Raw genomic sequence first — 26,353 nt, forward strand, 5'->3', positions numbered from 1 at the left:
TAGAGTGATGTAGTTTTTTGTTGTAGTTTCTACATCACATGTAAAACACCATATGTCTTCTTTTGTTAGACATGACTATTTTTGACATTTAAATTATTAAGGACTTAATGGCTATGGTAGGAGGAATGGAAATTAAGGAATGATGTAACTATATTTTATTTTGTTAGATTAATAAATGATATTTTTCAGTAACATTCAAGAAAAAGCATTAGGGTTTTAAAAGACTTTTTGGGAGCTTATGAAAAAGTTGGTGGTCAAAATTCACATGTTAGACCTTCTCTAAAAGTCTCCTAGAATTTCCCAAGAGAAAATAATTAAAAATATTAACATAATATGATAGAAATATTATGTTAATCGCTTAACTAGAAAGAAATACTAAGTAAGGTGGAGTAAAGCACCACTGAAGAGAAATGTGTACTTTTAAGAACAAGTAAAGAATTTTTTTCGAAAAAAGAAAAAGAAAAAAAAGAATAGGAAAAAACCTTGATAAACCTTAAAATAAGTTGTTAACAAGTAAAGAATCTTTTTCGAAAAAAAACTAAAACAAAAAAGGCTAGGAAAAGACCTGATAAACATTAAAGGACGTTGCTAAAAATATACTAAAAAAATCTATAAAATAAATAACTTAAAGAAACCAGAAGCTTCACTGAAGGCAAGAACATTTGAGCTCCGGGGAACTATGGGAGGCATTTCATCGCTGGGTGGAGGTTCTGTATTCCTAGGTATTCCGCATGCACGAAATTACGAGAAGAATTGTTCTACTTACATGTTATAATGAGGATTGGAATTTATATAATTAGATGTATATATATCAGTGTTGCATGCATAGCTAATTTCTTTCTGAGTAATAAAAGCGATGAGACATGAAAGAGTATGCATGTGTAGATAAGAATTGTTCTACTTACATGTTATAATGAGGATTGCAATTTATATAATTAGATGTATATATATCAGTGTTCCATGCATAGCTAATTTCTTTCTGAGTAATAAAAGCGATGAGACATGAAAGAGTATGCATGTGTAGATAGTATAGCTACTAAAGTATCTGATGTTAGTTTGACCATAATATTAGTTATGGAAAATAGTAATTGGACTACTAAGATTTAATTTCTATCGATGTATGCTTAATTAAATATCGAGGGTATAAGAAAATAGTATATGAAAGAAGCTAGAATTTAATAATACATGAATTACAACATACATATGGTATGAGTATGAATTCAAATCGAATGTGTCTGGTATGTGTAGACACGATATATTTGCAGATAAAAGAAGTGGCTTGTAATTCGAAAGGAGTAATTGAAGCAGAGGGTTTACGGTGAAGACTGCTTGTATGTTTATATAAAACGTTTATGGTAACGAAAGTTTTACCTCACATCTCTACAAAATATTTTGCATGCAAAGTAGACGGTAATTAAAATAACTTATGGTGTGGCCTCAATTTAAAGGTGTATTAAAATGTGTTTAAATTCAAGGAGTTAAGATAATGTTATTATAATGGAGAATATCTTAGAATAAGTAGAGTTGGTTCACGTAGCTTCAGAATAGAAATTAGTTTCTATTTCTTAGGATGTTGTTCTAACTTCCTTAAAACCATGTATTTTATTTAACGTGTAATGTTAATGAACAATGTAGAGCGTTCTGCAAAGCCAAACTCTCCTAGTTCAGACTCTATTTCGCAGAGCTTAAAAAAATTTCAAAATTTTTGGACAACTAGTTTGGTTCCAAAGTTTTATGATTAGTCCTCATCAAAATCATTTTAATTGTTTTGTTTGAGTTTAGAACATAGAGTGGAGTCTTGTTCCCATTAGCAAATAAGGTCAACAATCTTGTTTTACCTATCATTAATCCCACATTGATTCAAAGGTGTCATGTGTCAAGGCTGTTTCAAAATTGACATGCGCTACAAAATCACCTAGGAGTTTTCGTAGCGCAAAACTCAGAAAATACACTATGCACCATGAAATGAGGGATTCGTAGTTAGGAGATTTTGTAGTGCAAAACCTAGAATTTGCACTCACTGCGCTACGAAATCGGGGATTCGTGCCAGATCTTGTCTAACTATCTAATCCATCAAAATCCGTTAATGTTTCATCACCATGTCTCAGTCCATGAACCTTGCTTATCACATGCAACCATTCATTCTCATCATTAGATTCGTTAGGGGTCTTGTTCGCACTCTTTTCAAACTTAAAAAAGGGTAAGGTAAGGTGAGTTGGTCTTAGTCTTTTCTATGTTCCTTCATGCATAAGAAGAAAATTAGCAAGCTCAAGGACGGCATTCACCAAAATTCTTTGAAAGCTCAAGTGAGGCAGTTCTCCATTTCAAGCTCAAGCAAGGCAGTTTCCAAACTAAGACAATGTGGGTTCTTTTAAGTCTCCTTGCAGGTGTCTCACAAAAATGTCTGAAGAAAGGAAAAATCATAGATCAGGCCGGTGTCTTAGAGCTGAGCTTGAAGGCTTAGACGTTGTCATGAGGAATAGAGAGGTTGAGCATGCATTCAAACAGGTTAGCTACTGGAGATTCTGTGAAAAACTTCAGGGTGGTCACATTCAAGTAACCAAGTACTTTGCCTTCAATTTCGCAGGTTTGAATTCAAGGGTTGGAGTGCTAGAAATACCAGTTTCTCCTGAGGTTATATCTATAGTCACAGAGATTCCTAGAGGCCGGGAGAGATGGTTCAAGAACTTCAAATTTGAAATGGCACCCTGCCAAGAATTTTTGACGCGAGAATTCATAGGCTCGGACTTAACCAAATCAGTACCCAGAAGCTATGTAAAAGATTCATATGCCAACTTGCTGTCATGCATCCAATGATATTTTACCTGTGAAGGGAGATACCATAAGGTGTACTCTTACCATTTTAAGCTACTATTACATTTCATTGGAAAAATATCTCTAGAATTACCTTTTTATCTGTTTCGTAGCTTAGACAAAATGTCTGATAAGGTTTAATTGAAGAAAGAAGCTTGTGAAACCTTGTTGTTACATCATGGGTTGATCAAGTTAATTTTTTTACATGAGCTTAAGAAGATTGGAAGAGAATGGTCCGCTTTCTTGTTTATGGCAGGCTTTAGAACTGAAATAGGACTTAGCCCTAAGGCTAAGGAAATATCTTAACCAGCAGTAAGTCATTAGGAGGAAGCAAGATCAAGTAGGTTTATGAAATTGAAAGCCAGAAAGCAGGTGAAGGAGGCTATGACACCGCTAATAGTTCAAGATACCCCTCAAAAGTCACAGAAGAAGAAATTTCAGATCAAGGAGGTGGTACAAGAGCAGTCTGTTGATAAAACTGTCAAAAGAAGAGTAACCAAAAGTCAATTAGCCAAGGAAAGAAGGGGATATTTTTGAAGGAGGATGTTGCTGGAGAATATGAGGAGGTCATTTGAGAAGATTTAAAGCCCAAGTAAATTAAAAGTTCACAAAATGAAAAGTGTTTGCAAGAACAAAGTTTTGCACTACGAAATCACTGAAGCAGCCTTTTTCAGCATAGAATCTTTTTTAAGTAGTCAACTTTCAGGAGGTTTCTTGAGCAACTGAAAGAATATTTTGGAAAACTGAAAGAGGCACTTCTTTCAAAGATATTGAGATACAAAAACCTCTTTTAGTTTCTTCAAATTCATTATCAACTGGGAGAAGTTGATGACTCAACTTGCATTACGAAACTGCTCTAGGAGCAGTTTTTCACAAATTAGAATTTTCCAATTTACACCTGATATTCAAAGACAGTTTCTGGGTAGTAGGAAAGGTATTGAAAAAAAGCAAGATTGGTTTTGGTTCAACACCGAGTGGTCTACAAAAGCCTCCTTCAGTTTTGAAAATTACATTTTTTATGAGGAGATAAAAGCTCTGTCCAAACACCTATGTTTCAGCTAGAACAGAGCATGGCACAGTCTCCTAGTTTTCAGGGCAGATGAAGGAGAAGCTATTGAAAGCCAACAGGAGGGTTATGGACATCACCAAGGTTGAATTTAAGGAGGAGCAATTGTCAAACATCAAATTTAATTCATAGTTAAGGTTGTTTCCAGCATAATAAGGAGTTACACTCCTAGTTTTATTAGGTCTCTAGGACTGCTAGTTAACAACTAGTTGTAATTAATAGTTTGTTTAAGGATCAATAGGTGTCAAATCAAGTGAAATTTGAATTCCCCTAATGCTGGATGAAGGAATCCAAGATTGTAATGAAATCTATATATGACAAGAGATGTAATGCACCAAGGGTTGGAAATTTTTGTGAAAAATCACTCATATTGTGTCATTGTAGAAGAGTATGTTTCTATGAAATACAAAATTTGGCTCTGCTTCTTAGGATTCAGAAAGAGTTCAATGCTTGCTCTCTTTTATGATTGTCCCTCATTTCCTTATTTTTGGTATTATGAATGTTTGTTACTTAAAACTCATTGGCAATGCTCTAACTTCCTTCATGCATTTGTAGACTATGTTTCCTACATGTTCTTATGTGTTAACTGATATATTGAACTCTTGATGCCCTGACTTCCATGTTAAGCTAATATTGTTGTCATACTAAACATTTTCTGAATCCATAAGCCCAATGGATGTTTATTGACTATGTTTCAACCATTCACACTCCATTTGTTTATAGAGTTAGCCATATAATCTTTTACTAAAATCTTTAGCCTAGTCAGAGAGCCCTCTTAGGTTGAGGAGGCTAAGCCTCAACCATAGGTTGGTTTGAAACAATTACTCAAGGTCTTCTTGATCAGCATCCTATCAGGGTTAGGTTTTGTCATAACATTTTGGTGCGTCTGCCAGGAGTCTGAAAATTATTCATTCCCAAAATCGAGAAGCTGAACTTCTGAGGGTAGCAGGAGCTCAAAAAGTTTTCGAGGCTGCATCTACCTTGGCGACTCCACACATTGAATAAAAAATTGGAAGGTGACTCCACTACTAGAATATTAGAAGCTTGATGAAGTTTCAAGATGAGTTCCATTACAAGAATGAATGCCAGGTGTGCCCCTATGAATCGGTCTCATATCCCTGGTTTTCCAAATCTTATGCCAAAGGTTGATTGGTTAGATGATCTTCCAATATTCAAAGATGAAAAGAAAAACAATGCTGCTCTTCATTTGGTTAAGTTCCATATGCATGTGCACAGTCTTAAGGCTCATTTCCCTGAAGATTGTCTCATGAAGATGTTTATGACCTAGAAGGAAAAGCATGATCTTGGTATAAAGGTTTGGAGAATGGTCCAATATATTCGCTTGCTAGTTTTCATGATGAATTCTATGAGATGTATAAAGAATGTCATCCTTCCTTATTGCTGGTCAAAGATTGTTGTAAATATTCTTTGAGTCTTATTCAGTATTTGGAGGATTTTTATGATGATGATGAATTTATGGATGAAGAAATTTTAGAGGCTCTTCATAACAATACATTTCAACAACTAGAAGAAAGGATAACATCCCATGACATGCAACATAGAAATCAACAAGAGTATACCTATGAAAATCATATTACATCCTCCGAGATTGATGTAGAGATGCAACAAACTTGTCAGTATTCAAATCATAATGAAGATGAAAATAATTGCAAACACCAAGAAGAAGTACTGGAAGATAGCTTTTATATCCCTCGGGCAGAGGAAAAGGTTTATTTTTTATGTCATACTTTGCAGCAGCTTACGTCAATGAATGATCTTAATAATGAGAAAAATTACATTGTTTGTGGGAATCATTCAAAAAAGCAGTTGGATGGCATATCAAAGAAATTGTCTGTGGCTGAGAAATAGTTGTATGAAGATGTATAATTTTATGATGATCATCAAAATAACCATGTCCTCTTTGACCCTATAAATGAATACATGGCAAAGATTTGCACACCAGTATTTCATTTTCATTTGCATTATGAAGATCAGGTACATTATAAGTTGATTTGGTCATCTCAATATCATGGTTATTTTGAGGTCGAATGCAATCAAGAGCCTCAAATATCAGAAAAGACAATTGATTGGCTTTATTGGAAATATCATGTTTCCTGACCTAAAGTGGAAATTGCAGCTGATAGGGTAGGTAGGAATGTGCAAATAACCTCAGGGTAGGTTGACTAAGCATTTTTTCTAGTAGGTGCAGGTTGAGTTCCTCTTGCAGAAATCATTAAAGCTTGGAAAGCAGATTGGGTAGCATTCCAAAATTCTATTCTAAAATATGGATAACAGCACTGGAACTGCAGTTTCTTAGTGTACCACAAGGGCACACTATCCCAAGTGGAGCCACTGTTAGCACTGAAAAAATTTCAAAAAATTTTGGACAACTGGTTTGGTTCCAAAGTTTTATGATTAGTCCTCGTCAAATTCATTTTTGTTGTTTTGTTTAAGGAGTCTAGAACATACACTAGAGTCTTGTTCCCATTAGCAAATAAGGTCAGCAATCTTGTTTTACTTATCATTAATCCCACATTAATTCAAAGGTGTCATGTATCAAGGTTGTTTCAAAATTGACATGCACTACGAAATCACCTAGGAGTTTTCGTAGCACAAAACTCAGAAAATACACTTGTGCACTACGAAATCAGGGATTTGTAGTTAGGAGATTTTGTAGCGCAAAACCCAGAATTTGCACTGGCTGCACTACGAAATCGGGGATTCGTGCTAGGTCTTGTCTAACTGTCTAATCCATCAAAATCTGTTAATGTTTCATCACCATGTGTTAGTCCATGAACCTTGCTTATCATGTGCATCCATTCATTCTCATCATTAGATTCATTAGGGGTCTTGTTTGCACTCTTTTCAAATTTCAAAAAGGGTAAGATAAGGTGAGTTGGTCTTAGTCTTTTTCGTGTTCCTTCATGCATAAGAAGACAATTAGCAAGCTCAAGGATGACATTCACCAGAATTATTTGAAAGCTCAAGTGAGGTAGTTCTCCATTTCAAGCTCAAGAGAGGAAGTTCTCCATTTCAAGCTCAAGCGAGGCAGTTTCCAAACTAAGACAGTGCGGGTTCTTTCAAGTCTCCTTGTAGGTATCTCACAAAAATGTCTGAAGAAATGAAAAATTATAGATCAGGCCGATGTCTTATAGCTGAGCCTGAAGGCTTAGATGTTCTCATGAGGAACAGAGAGGTTGAACATGCATTCAAATAGGTGGGATGCTGAAGATTCTGTGAAAAAACTTCAGGGTGGTCACATTCAAGTAACCAAGTACTTTGCCTTCAATTTCACTAGTTTGAATTCAAGGGTTGGAGTGCTAGAAATACCAGTTTCTCCTGAGGTTATATCTATAGTCATAGAGATTCCTAGAGGCCAGGAGAGATGGTTCAAGAACTTCAAATTTGAAATGGCAACCTGCCAAGAATTTCTGAAGCTAGAATTCATAGGCTCGGACTTAACCAAATCAGTGCCCAGAAGCTATGTAAAAGATTCATATTCCAACTTGTTGTCATGCATCCAAAGATATTTTACCCGTGAAGGGAGATACCATAAGGTGTACTCTTACCATTTTAAGTTTTTATTACATTTCACTGGAAAAATATCTCTAGAATTACCTTTTTATCTGTTTCATAGCTTAGGCAAAATGTCTGATAAGGTTCAATTGAAGAAATAAGCTTGTGAAACCTCATTGTTCCATCATGGGTTGATCAAGTTAATTGTTTTACATGAGCTACAGAAGATTAGAAGAGAATGGTCTTCTTTCTTGTTTATGACATGGTTTAGAACTGAAATAGGACTTAGCCCTAGGGCTAAGGAAATGCCTTCACTAGCAGTAAGTCATCAGGAGGAAGCAAGATCAAGTAGTTTTGTGAAATTGAAAGCTAGAAAGTAGGTGAAGGAGCCTATGACACCACTAATAGTTCAAGATACCCCTCAATAGTCATAGAAGAAGAAATTTCAGATCAAGGAGGTGGTACAATAGCAGTCTACTGATAAAACTGTCCAAATAAGTGTAACCAAAAGTCAACTAGCCAAGGAAAGAAGGGGATATTTTTGAAAGAGGATGCTGCTGGAGAATATGAAGAGGGAATTTGAGAAGGTTTGAAGCCCAAGTAAAGGAAAAAATTCACAAAATTAAAAATGTTTGCAAGAACAAAGTTTTGCGCTACGAAATCATAGAAGCAGCCTTTTTCAGCAAGAAAAAATGTTTTAAGTAGTCAACATCCAAGAGGTCTCTTGAGCAACTGAAAGAGGTTCTTCTTTCTAACATACTTAAATACAAAAAACTATTTCAGTTTCTTCAAATTCATTATGAGCTGGGAGATGTTGATGACTCAACTTGCACTATAAAACTGTTGTACGAGCAGTTTTTCACAAATCAAAATTTTCCAGTTTACACCTGATATTCAAAGATAGTTTCTATGCAATAGGAAAGGTATTGCAAAAACCAAACAGAGGTTTTTGTTCAGCACCGAGTTTTCTACAAAATTCTCCTTCATTTTTGCAAAATACATTTTTTCTTAGGAGATAAAAGCTCTGTCCCAACACCTATTTTTCAGCCAGAACAGAGCAAGGGACAGTCTCCTAGTTTTAAGGGCTGATGAAGGAGAAGCTATTGAAGGCCAGCATGAGGGTTATGGACATCACCAAGGTCGACGTTAAGGAGGAGAAGTTGTCAAATATCAAATTTAATTCATAGTTAAGGTTGTTTCTATCTTAATAAGGAGTTACACTCCTAGTTGTGTTAGGTCTCTAGGACTGCTAGTTAGCAGCTAGGTGTAATTAATAATTTGTTTAAGGATCAATAGGTGTCAGGTCAAGTGAAATTTGAATTCCCCTCATGCTGGAAGAAGGAATCCAAGATTGTAATGAACTCTATATATGACAAGAGATGTAATGCACCAAGGGTTGGAAATTTTTGTGAAAAAACACTCAGATTGTGTCATTCTAGAAGACTGTGTTTTTATGAAATACAGAGTTTGGCTTTACTTCTCAGGATTCATAAAGAGTTCAATGCTTTCTTGTTTATATGATTGTCTCTCATTTCCTTATTTTCAGTAGTATGAATGTATGTTACTTAGAACTCATTGGCAATTCTCTAACTTCCTTCATGCATTTGCAAACTGTGTTTCCTACATGTTCTTATGTGTTAACTGATATATTGAACTCTTGATGCCCTGACTTCCATGTTAAGCTAACATTGTTATTATACTAAACATTTTCTGACTCCATAAGCCCAATGGATGTTTATTGACTGTGTTTCAACCATTCACACTCCTTCATTTGTTTATAGAGTGAGCCATCTAATCTTATACTAAAATCTTTAACCTAGTGAGAGAGCCCTCTCAGGTTGAGGAGTCTAAGCCTCAGCCATAAGTTGGTTTTAAATAGTTACTCAAGGTCTTCCTAATTAGTAGCCTATCAGGTTAGGTTTTGTGATAACGCAGTGGGATTTATTTTCATTAATACAAACATTGTTGTTTTTATCATGGTATCAGAGCGTCAGGGCTGAGGAGATTGTATGCTGGTTGGTGGGTGGTTCTTTGAACTGAAATCATCACAGGTTTTGAGTGGATAGTTGCAACAATACACTACTACACTTCTCCGCAATTTCATTCTTTAGATCATCTCACTTTTCCAGTGTACCATTGTGATGATTGCGACTAGTCTCTGAAAATTGGTGTATTTCTGCGATGGTCTCGGATATTGGGTGTTTTTCTCCGACAAGTCTCGGAAAAGTTGTGTATTTCAGTGATAGTTGTGACTAGTCTGGGATATTTGGCAAATATCAGCGACGATCATGTAAATCAAATAAATTGCGAAGGGAGCCAAGAATAAGGTTGTAGCTATCAGAGAAGCTAATTGGGGAAGCCAAGAACAAGGTTGTAGCTAACAATAAGAGGTTGTCTGGAGGTTGAGAAGGAAGCCACAAAGATCTGCACGTGTGTTGCGAGATCTAACAACAGTGATCTGTCTTTGTCACAGATCTAGGGTAAATTTAACATCTTTTACCTATCAATTTTTTTTTTCTAAATCGCCAAGATGAATAACAACATATTTGAAGCATGAATGAACAAGCATAACAAGCTCGATGGTTCCAATTATGCAAATTGGAAGCTTAAGATGCAGACTCTACTAGAAGTGTAGAGTGCTTGGAAAATTGTGAATGGGGATGAGCCGAGGCCCGCGGCTGGATCAACATCGGTCCCAAATTGGGAGAAACAAGAAAGTGGAGCAAGGACAGTGTTAAAAATGTCAGTGAAAAACTATATTATACCACACATCAGAGAAGGTAAGTTAGCTAACAAGATCTGGGGAACTCTGAAGGAATTATACGAGATTAGAAATTCAAATCATCTTATGTTCCACAAGAGTAAGATTCTGTCCATGAAGATGGAGGAGAATGAAACGATTGCTTCATTCATAGCAAGGATCAAGGATCTGAAAACCAAATTATCAGATATTGGTCATACAATGGACGATACAGATCTTGTGACCATTACAATGAGTGGTGTCACTGATGATTATTAGATGTTCATCACTGGGATCAATGATAGAGAAAAGATCTCGCACTTTGAAGAGCTGCTAGGTATACTGATGCAATAAGAAGAGAGGAGATCGACTCTGAAGCCCCAGAGTGCCGATCTTGCATTGATGGTGAAGAATAACTTCTACAAAGGGAAAGGGAGTCCACAACAGCAAAACGGAGCAAGTTCACATAAACGGCCAAATCTAACCCAAGGTATGCACCCGAATAAAAACTTCTCTGAAAATAAATGTTTTTATTGAGGAAAATTGGGTCATATTGCCAGGGAGTGTAGGAGAAAGAAGTATCATGAAGAACAACAGAAGCCAAAGAGAAATGCAGGTCATCTCGTGAATGGTGATCAGGTGCAGAACTTGAGGTTGTTCATGGTAGATCGTGATGAAAATATTGATGCAAACATATGGTATGTAGATTCAAGAGCGTCAACACACATGACAGAGAACAAGCACTGGCTGGAGGACTTTAAAGAGATCAAGGAAGGCGCATAGATTTACCTAGGAGATGATAAAAGTCATCAAATCAAAGGATGTGGAAAATTTTATGTTATTTTATCTGATGGTAATATCAAACAAATCTATATTGTAATGTATGTGCCTAGCATAACAAAGAACTTGATTTTTGTATCAATGATTACAGATCAAGATTTGAAAGTTGAAAATTTTAAAATCTAACTGTTACATAAGGATCTGCTATATGGAATCAAGACAATTGCTACAGGAATCTGAACAGAAGGACTGTACAAGTTAGATGTGAGAATTGCACCAATTCGAGCATTGACAGCAGTGAGCCTGACTACAGAAGAGCTTTGGCACCAGAGATTCGGCCACATAAATTACAATGATTTGTTGTTACTATAGAGGAAAGAAATGGTAAGAGATATTCCTATGCTAAAGCAAGTAAATAATGATTGAGATGCATGTACTTTAAGAAAAATCCATAGAGAAGAATTCCATGTTACAGTAGAAAAGAAGCAGAGGGATATACTAGAGTTAGTGCACACAAACCTTTGTGGCCCCATGCAGACAAAATCATTAGGAGGTACAGTGTATTTGCTACTATTTATTTATGACTGTAAGAAGTTTTCTTGGGTGTATTTCTTATGTAATACGAGTCATACATTCGAATGCTTTAAGTAGTTTAAAAATATAATTGAAAGACAAATAGGGAAACAGATAAAAATTCTTCATTTTGATCAAGGGGGAGAATATAGGAAAGAAGAGCTTATCAGATATTGTAAATATCATGGAATTTTGCAGTAGTTTACAGTACCCCATACTCCACAGCAGAATGGAGTAACAGAAAGGAAGAACAAAACTCTGGTGGAATGTGCGAGAACTATGCTAAAAGGTAAGAATCTTTCAAATGGTTTTTGGGCTTAAGCAGTGAGTACTACTGTTTATTTAAAAAATAGGAGTCCTACAAGAAGTCTTGATCTTAAAACTCCTTTTGAAGCTTTCTATGGATATAAGGCTGCAGTAAAACACTAAAGAATTTTTGGATGTAAAGCATTTGCCCACATACCCAACGAAGATAGAAAGAAATTAGACTCAAAAGCCATCATATGTACTTTTATAGGGTATTGTTCATCATATAAATCATACAGATTATTTAATCCCTCTACTCACAAGATCTTTGTTAGTAGAGATGTTAAATTCCATGAGCAGGATATTGAAGAAACTGATGAGCACTATGATGGATGGGACATTCCGTACTTTGAAGAAGAGGATGCAGAGAATAATCAAGATCAGTAGCAAACAAAGGCAGAGGATGAACAACAACAACAACAACAACAACAACAGCAACAACAACAACAATAGGAAGAAAAAAGGTTTGAAACCACCACCCCACCACTCAGGAGATTAGGTAGGAAAGCTCAAACGCCTGCAAGATATAGGGAAAATGCATTTTTAACTACTATGATGAATGTTGTTGAACCTTCTAGTTATAAAGAAGCAAATGAAAGTAATGAATGGAAAATAGCCATGGAACAGGAATATGATTCAATCATCAGAAACAACACTTGGGAATTGGTAGAGCTCCCTAGAGGAAAACAGGTCATAGGTTGTAAATGGTTATATAAACCGAAAATCAATGCAGATGGAACTATAGAAAAAATCAAAGCTAGGTTGGTTGCAAAGGGGTACACGTAAAAAGAAGGGATAGATTATGAAGAAACCTTCGCCCCTGTAGCTAAATTGAACACCATCGGAATGTTAATAGCCTTAGCTACTAAGAAACATTGGATGATGCACCAACTAGATGTAAAGTCTGCATTTCTGAATGTGGAACTGAAAGAAGAGGTTTATTTAGAGCATCCGGAAGGGTTTGTCCAGAAGGGAAAAGAACATTTAGTTTTTAGGTTGAAGAAAGCACTCTATGGATTAAAACAAGCTCCCAGGTCATGGTATGAGAAAATCGATTCATTTTTTCTGCAAGCTGGCTATAACAAAAGCAAGAATGACCCTAATCTCTACACCATGAAATATGAACAAGGGTGTGTAGTGCTGATTTCATTATATGTAGATGATTTGATAATTATAGGTGATGTTATATATCTAATTGATGAAATCAAGTAGCAGATGTCACAGATGTTTGAGATGAAGCATCTCGGTGAACTCAGATACTGTTTAGGTCTCAAGATCTAGAGAGATTCAGTTCAAACGTTTGTCTCAAGAAAAGTATGTCAAAGGCCTGTTCGAAAAGTTTAGAATGGATCAGTGTAGGTCTGCACCGGTACCATTGCAGTAGAACATCAAATTGCAGTGTGAGGATGGCTCAAAAGTGGCAGATGCAACATTTTACAAACAGCTGGTTGGAAGTCTGATCTACCTAACCACCACTAGAACTAATTTGGCTTATGCAGTCAGTGTGTTAAGCCAATTTATGTCTCAGCCACTTGAAAGCCATTGGAATGAAGCGAAGAATGTTTTGAGGAATCTACAAGGTACTGTAGATTATGGAATTATTTATGTTGACTCTTTTGATGTTAGATTGGCAGGATTTGCATATTTAGATTGGGCGGGAAATGTAGATGATCGTAGATATATAACAATTTATGCATTCAGTCTTGGATCTGGTGTGATCACTTGGAGCAGCAAGAAGCAGAACATAGTCTCCTTGTCCTCAGCAGAAGTAGAGTGTCAAGCCATGTCTGCAACAACATGCGAGGCGGTTTGGTTGTGGAGACTTCTCCAGGATGTTGGGGAAGAACAAAAAGTCACAACAACAATCAGATGCGACAATCAAAGTTAAATCAAGCTGGCCAACAATCCAGTGTTTCAAAAAAACACGAAACATGTTGATAGTCAATTCCATTTTGTAAGGGAGAAAGTGCAATCTAAAGAAATTCATCTAGAATTTTGTAATACATTTGAAAATTGTGGAGATTTTCACTAAGCTCTTTGGAAAAGTAAAATTTGAAATGATTAAGGAGATGTTATGCATATATGTGAACCTATTCCCATTAAGGGGGAGTGTTGAAGATAATGGAGAATATCCCAGAATAGGTAGCGTTGGTTCACGCAACCTCAGGATAGGAATTAGTTTCTATTTCTTAGGATGTTGTTCTAACTTCTGTTGGCATTATGAGACAAGTGTTGCCCTTGATGGCAAATCACACAAATGATAAATTATAGTGCAGCAAATTTATTTGATAAATTATAGTGCAGAAAAGTTCACGCACTTATATGCAGAGAAAATTTTATTTCACGTAGAGAAAAGTTCACGCACTTTTATGCAGAGAAAAGTTTATTTCATGTAGAGAAAAGTTCACACACTTTTATGCAGAGAAAAGTTTATTTCATGTAGAGAAAAGTTCACGCACTTTTATGCAGAGAAAAGTTTATTTCATGTAGAGAAAAAGTTCACGCACTTTCATGCAAGGAAAAGCGCGTATATGTTGGAGAACTTACCTTTGGTCCATGGTAGTTAGTCCTTGGTATTTGAACCTATGGTTTTGGACCATGGTACCTCATCAGAAGTGTTGATCTCACGCACTTTCATGCAAGGAAAAGCGTGCATATGTTGGAGAACTTACCTTTGGTCCATGGTAGTTAGTCCTTGGTATTTGAACCTATGGTTTTGGACCACGGTACCTCGTCAGAAGTGTTGATTCCAAGTATTGGGTTCGTGGTATTGGTTTATTATGGTTTTGGCCCATGGTATTTCATCCAAAAGTGTTGATCTCACGCTCTTTCATGGTTGGTTCATGGTATTAGTCCAATAGTTTTTTGATCCTATGGTTTTGGACCGTGGTATTGAGAAAGGACTAAGGCTATAAAAGAGGAAGGAGATCATTTGACAAAGCATCATCTGAATTATTGAATATCTAGATCTGGAATACTGTGATTGGGTTATGGTGCAGATCTGGATCTGAGCTAAAGAGGGATCTCACCGGTTGATGGAGAACAAGATCTAAGGATAGATCGGGATCAAATGGTTTGAAATGAACTATCTCTATATAGTTGATTATGCTTATTCTAGATCTGTATACTGACGCTTGTAATGATCTGAACTGGGTATAACTTAAGTTTGAAATCGCTGCAAGTCATGATTGAATATTTATAGATCTGTACGTGGGTTGGCTTTGGTGAAAGCTCGTATGTACACAGGATTGGTTCATTGTAGTAGCATATACCATTTGAGCTATGATGTTTAAAGTTACAGGTGGTTCAAGTTGTTGATGTGTTTTGATGATTGTTTAATGGTGTCAGTATTCTACATATTCAGTTTGATTGATTGTGTTGATGGATGAGATCTAGTAATGGATCTAATGGACTAGATCGGGTTGCTGACACTCATATTATCCTTGTATATGTATTGATCTGGTGATTGGGTGATTCAGAAGATTGATTGATTATGTGCTTCAATGATATTTATGGGTCCAGTATGAAAATTGGATGAAACGTGGCCTTTCAGATTATGTGTTGTGCTTCAGGTGTATCCAGTCTGAAAATGTATGAAACGTGGTACCCAGAGGAGAGAAGATTGTAGGCCGGCGCCTATGTACTAGTATCTTAGCTAGTACAAGAGCTACCGGGGTGGTAGCTCCCTTCCAGTAGCAGTTGAAAACTTTGGAGCATTGTAGCAGGTAGCAGCCTGCGTACTAGTAAATGGATCGGCTAGTACAAGAACTATGGGGGTTGTATCTCTCTGCAGGTAGAAGCATGCGTACTGGTATAAGACTGCACCAATACAGAAATATTGTAAAAGGATTTTCTTATTAAGAAGAAGATTGAGATGACTTGCAGCAGGTGGTTTTCTCCCACATTGGGTTTCCACCTTATATCATGGTGTTCATGTGTGTGGCTTATGTGTGATGATTTGTTCTATTTTACTGCACCTGTTTACTGTTAATATGGTTGATAATGTTCTAATGCACTCATTAAGGATCAACTAACTGAATCATAAGAAGTTGTGGAAGTAGCATATATGAATCTGAATATGGAAATGAAAAAGTTTTATTGATGTGATAATATTGATTCACCCCCCCTCTCAATATTATTTCCAACAATTGGTATCAGAGCAGGTCCTTTGGTATAAGCTTGATCACTTGAAGGAGATCCGTGGAACAATGGGAAAGAAGCTTAAGAAGAAAGCTCATAAGAAGAAGAAGACATCTCAAAAGAACTATGACAATGGGAGAACCGATTGGGGATTAGGTATAAGAAGCTCTTCAGATTCAGATTCAGATTCGGAATCATTTTAGAATGAAGATGAACTATCAGTATGAATTTGCTATCCTCTGATGTTCCAGCTATCTATCCATTTGGAAAAGATGGAAGTGATAACGAAACAGCTGAATGTGCTCTTATGGGTGAGGAAGAAGGATATCAAATAGAAGCAGAATTTAACAGGCTGACAAACAAAATTAGTGAACAAGAAAGACTTTTGAACATAAAGAGTGGTGCCCTCAAAGAAGCTGTTACTAGACAAAAGGCTCAACGAGAGTTATTCAAGGAGAAATATCAAAAGTTGTAGGTTGAAGCAACATCTCTAAGAAATGAAGTCAATGAAAAGAACACAACCATCAAGAAACTCAGAGATAGATCCAGTTACTATGAAAGTCTTGAAGCCACGATCCGCTCTCTAAAGGAAGATCTTGAAGAATCAAAGAAGTAGAATAAAGATCTAGTCCAAGATATTGAAAAACAAGGAAACGAAGTTATCAGCTTAAAATCTCAGCTAGAATGTGCCTTCAGAATTCGTCAAATGCAACAGGATCTAAATGAAGAACAAGAAAAGGAGATTCTCAAGCTAAAGCATCAGTTGGAAGAAGAAAGGAAAGCTGAAGAAGACATGAAGAAGCAATATCTAGAAAAAGAAGAACAACTTCAGGTTGAGGTAAATATCTTGAAAAGTAAATTAGAAGAAAAGGATAAGCTCTTACGTTTTCAAGATAGTACTAAAGTCTTGGATGATATTCTTAATAGTCAAAGATCTCCTGCTATCAAAACTGGTCTTGGCTTTCATGAATCTGTTGAAGGTGAATCTAGTTCACAAGGTGAGGCAAGGAACTCTAAAGAGAAATCTAAAATGATCAACAAGGAGATAAGAGAGATGAAAGGTCAATATCATCATCAACCAAGGAAAGAAATTCTTCAAAGAAAATCTTTCACTCCTATGAATAATGTTGAACGTTATGTATGTCATAACCTTGGACATGTTGCAGCCAGATGTAGAAGAAGAAGGGTTCAAGATCACCAAACAAAAAGATCATCTCAGTCAAGGTACTTTAATGGATATTGCTTTGCTTGTAATATATTTGGTCACAAAGCTGCTGATTGCTACAAAAGGAATATGAAACATGTAAGATGTTATGCATGTAACAAGCTTGGACATATAGCAAAGGAATGCAGGAACAAAGCACGGACATCACACCAAAAGGAGAAAACATCATCACACTTGAAGATATGGAAGAAAAAAGGAAGTTCAGTCAGAAAGTGGCGGCACAACACATTATACAGACATAATAGAGGGAGCCGGAAGTGTAAAACTTCAATCTCCTATGCAAGCTTGATAAAGGGAAGTTGCATATATACACGAATTTGTTACTGCACAGTCGCATATATGATTGTTTGAAGAAAGGCAGTAGGGAAAGATTCAAGAAAAGGATCAGTTTTTTCTCTAATTGATAATGGTTGCACTTTGCTAATGATGTGTGGATATGATGGTTAGAAGTATTTTGGTTCTAACTTGATATTGCTGATGTCTTGATGCTTCTTGCTGATATGCATGATCAGATCTGATAGCAAAGAAGATGGCACAGGTTTAGGGGGAGCATATGCTTTTAATGCATTGTTGGCATTATGGTTAATAGTCCTTGGTGATGATGCTTATGTGGATAAATGATTCATCTTGCTATGATATGGTTATGAGTTGTTCAGATGATTCTTGGGGTTACATAGGTGATATTTAGATCAGATTTGTGGTTGATTCTCTAATGGTGCTTACATGGTGATCTTCATAAGGATAAGGAGCAGTACATAATTCACATCTTCTTTACTTGATGATGAGTCACTCATATGCTGTTGTCGTCATATGCATAAAGATCATATATTACAGTTATGATGCAAGATTCTTATTGTTCTTGGCACATATATGGATGAGGATTGTTGGCCGGATACATGGATGATTATTCAAAGTTGCATTGTTGGAGACATGATGATGATGAGTTCTTACCTATATGATGATAGGTTGTTTCATATGTTGATTGATGCAGATATTCCCAATTGATGATACTTGGTTCATGCAGATCTGGATGGCTATGGTGTTTCTCACATATGATAGAATGTGAATGATTATGTTCAAAAGGATGAGTTGATACAGACATACCTTGATGATTCATGCACTAATACAAGTTGCTGGTCTAGTTGCTATTGACAGATGCTATGGAGCAGATCATACAGTGTCGTTGCTGATGTTTATCATGATCTTATTTAGGTGTATGGTCTCTGTTATAAATGTCATGTATATCATTCGATGTAAAGGTCATATCAAGACTCATGATGTAATAGTGTGTCTCTATCTATTGTAGTCATTTGATGAGATCTCTTCAGGTCATGTAACGGCCTATGTTGGTTTCCCCACTATGCCTGGGATGAATGATGTTATTCTCTTATGTTATCATATGTAAACTTTTGGTATATCACCATTGTGATGGGAGATAGATGTATGTATGAGTCTTTGGTGATAGGAAGGTCATTTATGATGTATAAAGCCATGTTCTTCTTGTAGAACATCTTTTTGTAGACCTTGCTTACAGTCAGGGGGAGCATGAACAGCATATATCAGCAGAGCAAAGATTTCAACATGTTCTCAGAAAGAGCATGGACAGATTGGTGCACCATGGCATATACAAAGGGGGAGCTCATTCAGAGATTTCAGCGGGTACTCAGGGGGAGTATGATCAGCGGAATGCCTTTCTAGGAAAGAGAATATCTTGGTTCGCCCTTTGCCCTTGATGTCAAAGGGGGAGAGTGATTTGGTATTGTTGCCATCAAGTACAAAGGGGGAGGTTTTTGACATTATGATGCATGTGTTGTACTTGATGGCAACCAACTCGTAGAAGATCAACTCAAGATCAACTCACTTATATATATCTAGATGAATCTACGGAAGAGATATCAGATGTGACAGAATGCATGGGATGCCGGACAACTCAAAGGAATCAGATGATAGTTCTCAGGTTAGCTTTGCTATCAAGTCCAAAGGGGTAGATTGTTGGCATTATGAGACAAGTGTTGTCCTTGATGGCAAATCACACAAATGATAAATTATAGTGCAGAAAAGTTCACGCACTTATATGCAGAGAAAAGTTTATTTCATGTAGAGAAAAGTTCACGCACTTTTATGCAGAGAAAAGTTTATTTCATGTAGAGAAAAGTTCACGCACTTTTATGCAGAGAAAATTTTATTTCATGTAGAGAAAAAGTTCACGCACTTTCATGCAAGGAAAAGCGCGTATATGTTGGAGAACTTACCTTTGGTCCATGGTAGTTAGTCCTTGGTATTTGAACCTATGGTTTTGGACCATGGTACCTCGTCAGAAGTGTTGATCTCATGCACTTTCATGCAAGAAAAAGCGTGCATATGTTGGAGAACTTACCTTTGGTCCATGGTAGTTAGTCCTTGGTATTTGAACCTATGGTTTTGGACCATGGTACCTCGTCAGAAGTGTTGATCCCAAGTATTGGGTTCGTGGTATTGGTTTATTATGGTTTTGGCCCGTGGTATTGCATCCAAAAGTGTTGATATCACGCTCTTTCATGGTTGGTTCATGGTATTAGTCCAATAGTTTTTTGATCCTATGGTTTTGGACCGTGGTATTGAGAAAGGACTAAGGCTATAAAAGAGGAAGGAGATCATTTGACAAAGCATCATCTGAATTATTGAATATCTAGATCTCGAACACTGTGATTGGGTTATGGTGCAGATCTGGATCTAAGCTAAAGAGGGATCTCACCAGTTGATGGAGAACAAGATCTAAGGATAGATCGGGATCAAATGGTTTGAAATGAACTATCTCTATATAGTTGATTATGTTTATTCTAGATCTGTATACTGACGCTTGTAATGATCTGAACTGGGTATAACTTAAGTTTGAAATCGCTACAAGTCATGATTGAATATTTATAGATCTGTACGCGGGTTGGCTTTGGTGAAAGCACGTATGTACGCAGGTTTGGTTCATTGTAGTAGCATATACCATTTGAGCTATGATGTTTAAAGTTACAGGTGGTTCAGGTTGTTGATGTGTTCTGATGACTGTTTAATGGTGTCAGTATTCTACATATTCAGTTTGATTGATTGTGTTGATGGATGAGATCTAGTAATGGATCTAATGGACTAGATCGGGTTGCTAACACTCATATTATCCTTGTATATGTATTGATCTGGTGATTGGGTGATTCAGAAGATTGATTGATTATGTGCTTCAATGATATTTATGGGTCTAGTATGAAAATTGGATGAAACGTGGCCTTTCATATTATGTGTTGTGCTTCAGGTGTATCCAGTCTGAAAATGTATGAAACGTGGTACCCAGAGGAGAGAAGATTGTAGGCCGGCGCCTACGTACTAGTATCTTAGCTAGTACAAGAGATACGGGGGTGGTAGCTCCCTTCCAGTAGCAGTTGAAAACTTTGGAGCATTGTAGCAGGTAGCAGCCTGCGTACTAGTAAATGGATCGGCTAGTACAAGAACTATGGGGGTTGTAGCTCTCTGCAGGTAGAAGCCTACGTACTGGTATAAGACTGCACCAATACAGAAATATTGTAAAATGATTTTCTTATTAAGAAGAAGATTGAGATGACTTGCAGCAGGTGGTTTTCTCCCACATTGGGTTTCTACCTTATATCATGGTGTTCATGTGTGTGGCTTATGTGTGATGATTTGTTCTATTTTACTGCACCTGTTTACTGTTAATATGGTTGATAATGTTCTAATGCACTCATTAAGGATCAACTAACTGAATCATAAGAAGTTGTGGAAGTAGCATATATGAATCTGAATATGGAAATGAAAAAGTTTTATTGATGTGATAATATTGATTCACCCCCCCCCCCTCTCAGTATTATTTCCAACAACTTCCATAAAACCATGTATTCTATTTAATGTGTAATGCTGATGAACAATGTAGAGCGTTCTACAGAGCCAGCCTCTCCTGGTTCAGACTCTCTTTTGTAGAGCTGACCAATGGGTTTTATTTTCATTAATACAAACATTTCCATTTTTATTAATTTACATATACATCACAATGTTCCATGAAGTAAATAAATCATATAATGTTATAAAATGTACATAACTTTCCATTTTGTGGAAATAAATTAGGAATAAAGTATACACATACACCTCTGAACGAAATTCTAGCAGTCTCATATTAAATACTGAGTACATATTAAACACTGAGTACTTAAGTTGAGCCTGAATAACTCATTACAAAAAAAAATTCCTATATATCCAAATTAAGTACTAAGGATACAACATGATTACATTTGAGATAAACATAGATTTCATTTGTTTTTGTAGCGGCGCAGACGATTAGCTAGGGTTACAGGATTTTACAGAGGTTTTTCTCCATGGAAGGGCATAAAGGAGGGAGCTCCACTCCCTCTTACAAGCAGGTTGTGGCCAGCAGAGGCAAAAAACCAATCGAATATGATAGAGGTCCTTCGGATGGAAGGAAAAGAAATTGTGAAGAGGAGAAAGATGGTTCTAAATCCAGGGAGAATAACAACACTAGAGAAAATGAGGAAGCAGACAAGGAATAGCTAACAAAAGACAAATCACAAAAGGGACCATGCAAACCTAAAGCTACGATCACACCCAGAGTAGTTTTAAGTGATCCTGCTCTATAGGCACATAAGGACCACATGTAGACATATGCAATAATTTGTAAATTCATGGGCTTATGGCTCACTGAAAAAGCTTCAAAAACGTGGATTAAATACCACTGGAAACCAAAAGGAAGCATAGACCTACATCTTGGGTCAAAGGGATTCTTTACTGTGGTCTTTGCTAATATTGAAGATAAGGACAGAGTGTTTGAAGGAGGGCCCTACTTTTATGTAGCTGCAGGCCTGTATATGCGACCATGGATTATGAATTTTGTCCCAGAGTGTGAGACTTTTACCTCGGTCCTGGTTTGGGTTAAACTCTACTCTCTACCTCTTGATTACTGGCAAATGGAATCCTTATCTGCCATAGGAAATAAGTTAGGGCATTTTTTCAAAGCTTCTAAGGCCACTAGAAGGGGAAAATATACTTCCTTTGCAAGAATATGTGTGGAGATGGATCTTTCTGGAGCTCTGCCGGATGAGGTAATCTTGGAAGTGTTTGATGAAGAATGGGTGAAAACAGTGGATTATGAACATATTCCCTTCAGATGTCACAAATGCCATGAGCATGGGCATCTATTTAGAGACCGCCCTCTCAGTAAAATAGAAAACAAGAGTAAAGTTAACACCATGAAAGATACCGAAAGCTTTCACAAAGTGGTACAGAAAGGAAAATGAGGCATAAATGCATCGAAGCTACATAAAACAGAAGGGAAATGGGCCAGTGAAAATAGATTCCAAGTATTAGAAGAAGAAGTGGTGATAGCAAAAGCAGATCAGGCCAAGGGAGGAAATCTAGTGGAGGAGTAGAATGAAGAAGATGGGGAATGAACACAAGATATTAATAAGCAGAAAGAAACAATGATGAGTGATATAGAACTGGAAATGGACCAAGAAATGACCTAGAGTGAGATGGAGATGGAAGACCACAAACTACAAGAGATTCTTGATAAAGGGAATCTAGATCTAGAAGGATTCTTGAAACAAGGAACCAGGGAGGGGGTGGACTCATTACCTTCAAAGGAGTTCAATAGAGTTCAGCAGCTGTTTATATGGAAAGCTCAGACCATAGGGCTAGAGAAGCAAAGGAACAGTGAAAGGTAGGGCAGCAAAGGTGTGAAAACTATGAAAACCACACCAGGATTAGCACCCAAAAACCCAGAAAAGAAAAGAGGTAGGAAAAAGAAGAATGAGCTATTGATGGAATGTGGAAAGCTAATGATAGATTCAGGTAAGATGAAAGACCTAACCAACTACTCCTTTAAAAATATTTAATAATGAAGTTCACTTCTTGGAATATTAGGGGTCTAGTCAGTAAAATAAAACAAAGATTACTTAGTAATAGAATGAAACAAGAAGCACCAGATGTGATCTTCATCCAGGAACTAAATGTTCCATTCAAAAAATAAAAGAAATTTACAGCAAATGGCTCAATAGATTTGAGTTTCTGGACGTCAAAGAAGAGAATACAGCAGGAGGCTTACTCACGCTTTGGAACCCCAAAAAATTGGCATTATAGATGTAGAGGCATCTATGGATTATTTTTCAGTGGTCATTTAGCCTGTGGGAGATAAGGAAACCTACCTGGTCACGAATGTGTATGGTCCCCGAAGAATGGATGGTAAACTCAAGTTTCTAGATTCTCTGGAGGATCTCAGAGATAGGCATGCAGGAATACCATGGAACTTGGGGGGTGATTTCAATATGATCAAATCACTTTCGGAGAAAAAGGGGGAACCAGAATTCTAAGTAAAGACTCTTTGGCATTTCAAACCTTCATAGATAATATGAAGCTAGTGGACATTGTAACGAGTAATGGTATTTTTACTTGGAACAATAAAAGAGGAGGAGAGTCTCAGGTGGCCTCAAAATTAGATAGATTCATAATCTCAAAGGATCTTATGCTTAAGGACAAGTAAATGGTAGCAAGAGTTCTCCTCTTTGGAGGCTCCGATCACTGATCGGTTCAATTAGAGATTCAGGGCATTGGTACCCCCAGGAACAGACCTTTTAGATTTGAAAATGTTTGGCTCTCCCACCTAGATTTCATCAACAACATAGCCAACTAGTGGTCAGAAGATTTGAATATTCAGGGCACAAGAATGTTCCTTCTTCAAAAAAGACTAAAATATATCAAGCTCAGGCTCAAAGAGTGGAACAAGAATGAATATGGCAATATTTTTGAAGCAAAAAAAATCTGTTGAAGGAAAAATGCAGGAACTCAACCAAGCCCTTATCACGGATGGCTTTGATAAAGACAACAGTGATCAAGTCACCAAATATTATCAAGACTGGGAGAACTTATGTAAACAAGAGGAGATATTTTGGAGAAAAAAATCAAGAGTTCAATGGCTAAAAGAAGGAGAATGTAACACTAGATTTTTCCACAGATTCACTATGGCAAACAAAGCTCACAACAGGATTTCTTAGATCAAGGACGAGAGAGGTAACCTTCTCAATTCTCATGAAGAAATAGAAGTTGTGCTAGTTCAACACTTTTGAGGTATTGCAAAGGAAACCTGTTCAAACAGTGAACACTACATCAGGGATTTAACAAGACATATACCTAAGTTGGTGTCTAGAGAGGAAAATTTCAACCTCAATAGGCAATTGACTGAAGAGGAGGTTAGTAAGGTCCTAAAAGAAATGCAGAATGGTAAAGCACCAGGCCTGGATGGTTTCAATGTAGATTTCTTTAAAGCTTGCTGGAATATAGTCAAACAGGACATTATGAATGTAGTAGAAGATTCCAGGAGGAATAGAACTATTTTGAAGGTGCTTAATACCTCCTTTATCTCCCTGATCCCTAAATAGAATTTGACTCAAACTCCTGACAGGTTTAGACCCATAGCTTTGTGCAATGTGGTTTACAAGATAATATCCAAAGTTGTGGCCAATAGACTTAAATCTCTTATTCCTACCCTTTTTTCGGTGGAACAATCTGGATATGTGGAAGGTAGACAAATTATGAACAACATCGTTCAAGCTCATGAGGTGGTGCACTCACTGACTATCAATAGGAAGGCTAGAATGATCATGCAATTGGACATAGCCAAAGCTTATGATAAACTGAATTGGACATGTATCAGGAAAGTTCTTATTGCTTTTTGGTTTGATCACAATTGGGTTAGATGGGTAATGGACCTAGTTACTTCTTCCAGCTTTTCAATTCTGGTTAATGGCTCTCCCTGAGAGGCTTTTATTCCTTCAAGAGGCCTCAGGCAAGGAGATCCACTCTCTCCCTTTCTCTTCATACTCATGATGGAAGGGCTGGGTCGATCTTTCAAGCATGCTAAAGAAGTGGTATGGTCAAAGGTCTCCAACTTTCTAAAAAGGGATGGGCCTTGACTCATCAACAATTTGTTGATGATACCATGGTGCAGGGAATCCCCACGGTCAAAGAAGCTCTTGCATATAAACAAATCCTGAGTGAATTTACCATGGCTTCAGGTATGGAAGTTAATCTCTCCAAATCTATGATTTTTTCCCTTAATACTAATATTGCTATTTAGATAAATATATCTAGAATTCTGGGCTTTCAAAGGGAGATCCTCCCATCAAAATATTTGGGAGTTCCTATAACTGTCAAACCTTTACATAAGAGCATCTGGGAGATGGTGATTAATAAGTTGCAAGATAAAATCAGGAAATGGACTATTAGATCTTTAAACTTGGCTGGTAGGTTGGTGCTTACTAAGGCTATCTTACAATCAAGCCCAATCTTCATGCTATCAGCTCTCCGAGCACCAAAAGGAGTCCTGGAACAATTCAAAACCATACAAAGAGACTTTCTTTGGGGCAAGGGGGAAGAAAGAAAGAAATGGGCCCTGGTAGCATGGGAAAAAATCTGCAAACCTAAAAACCATGGAGGTCTTGGATTGGATGATCCTAAGATTCTAAGCAAGGTTTTAGGAGCAAAATTATGGTGGCGCTGGGTAAAAGACCCAGAAGCTCAGTCGGCTATTATTTGGAAAGAAAAATATGCCAACACTTGGAAAAATAATGATCTGATAAGGATGTCTAGAAATATAAAGGGCTCACACATTTGGAATAAGGCCTAGGAGAACCGAGGCTTATTATAAGAAAACAGCTTTTGGGAAATCAAGGAGGGAGACCTAGCTTTATTCTGGGAGGACAAATGGCAACAAGAACCTATATTGTTAAAAGAGGACTTGAGGAACCTCAAGGAAGAGATATATACTAAAGGGTTATCTAAAGTAAAAGACTTTTGGGACCAAACCAACAGTATAGGAAAATGGAGAACCTAGAGGAACTTTGATTTTAGGGATGACAACCCCCTGAAAGCTAAAGCAAAGACACTAATGAAAATGTTAGAACAAAGGAAGATTTTGATGTCAGAGGGGCATGACCAACTGAGATGGGGCAACAATAATGAGGGTACCTTTAATCTTAAGGAGGAAAAACTCATTCTCCTTTAACTGGATTCCCATGCTCCAGATAGGATTTGGTAGGACCTATGGTGGCATCAAGGCTGGTGATGAGCCCCAGAAATGGGTAATTATATGGGCTCATTTTACCTCCTAATTCGACTTAATCCACCATTCTCATTAATTTATTGCATGTTT

At 37.0% G+C, this 26,353-nt stretch overlaps 1 pseudogene; it reads left to right on the top strand.

The window, feature by feature from the left end:
* Positions 1–2,400: 2,400 nt before the first annotated feature.
* Positions 2,401–26,353, top strand: part of LOC149262393 (enolase 2-like) — a 95,934-nt pseudogene continuing 71,981 nt past the window's right edge.

The sequence above is a fragment of the Pinus tabuliformis genome, chromosome 6, assembly GCF_031772625.1.
Source record: "Pinus tabuliformis cultivar Carrire ecotype Pingquan chromosome 6, CPIR1, whole genome shotgun sequence".
In the NCBI taxonomy this organism is placed as follows: domain Eukaryota; kingdom Viridiplantae; phylum Streptophyta; class Pinopsida; order Pinales; family Pinaceae; genus Pinus; species Pinus tabuliformis.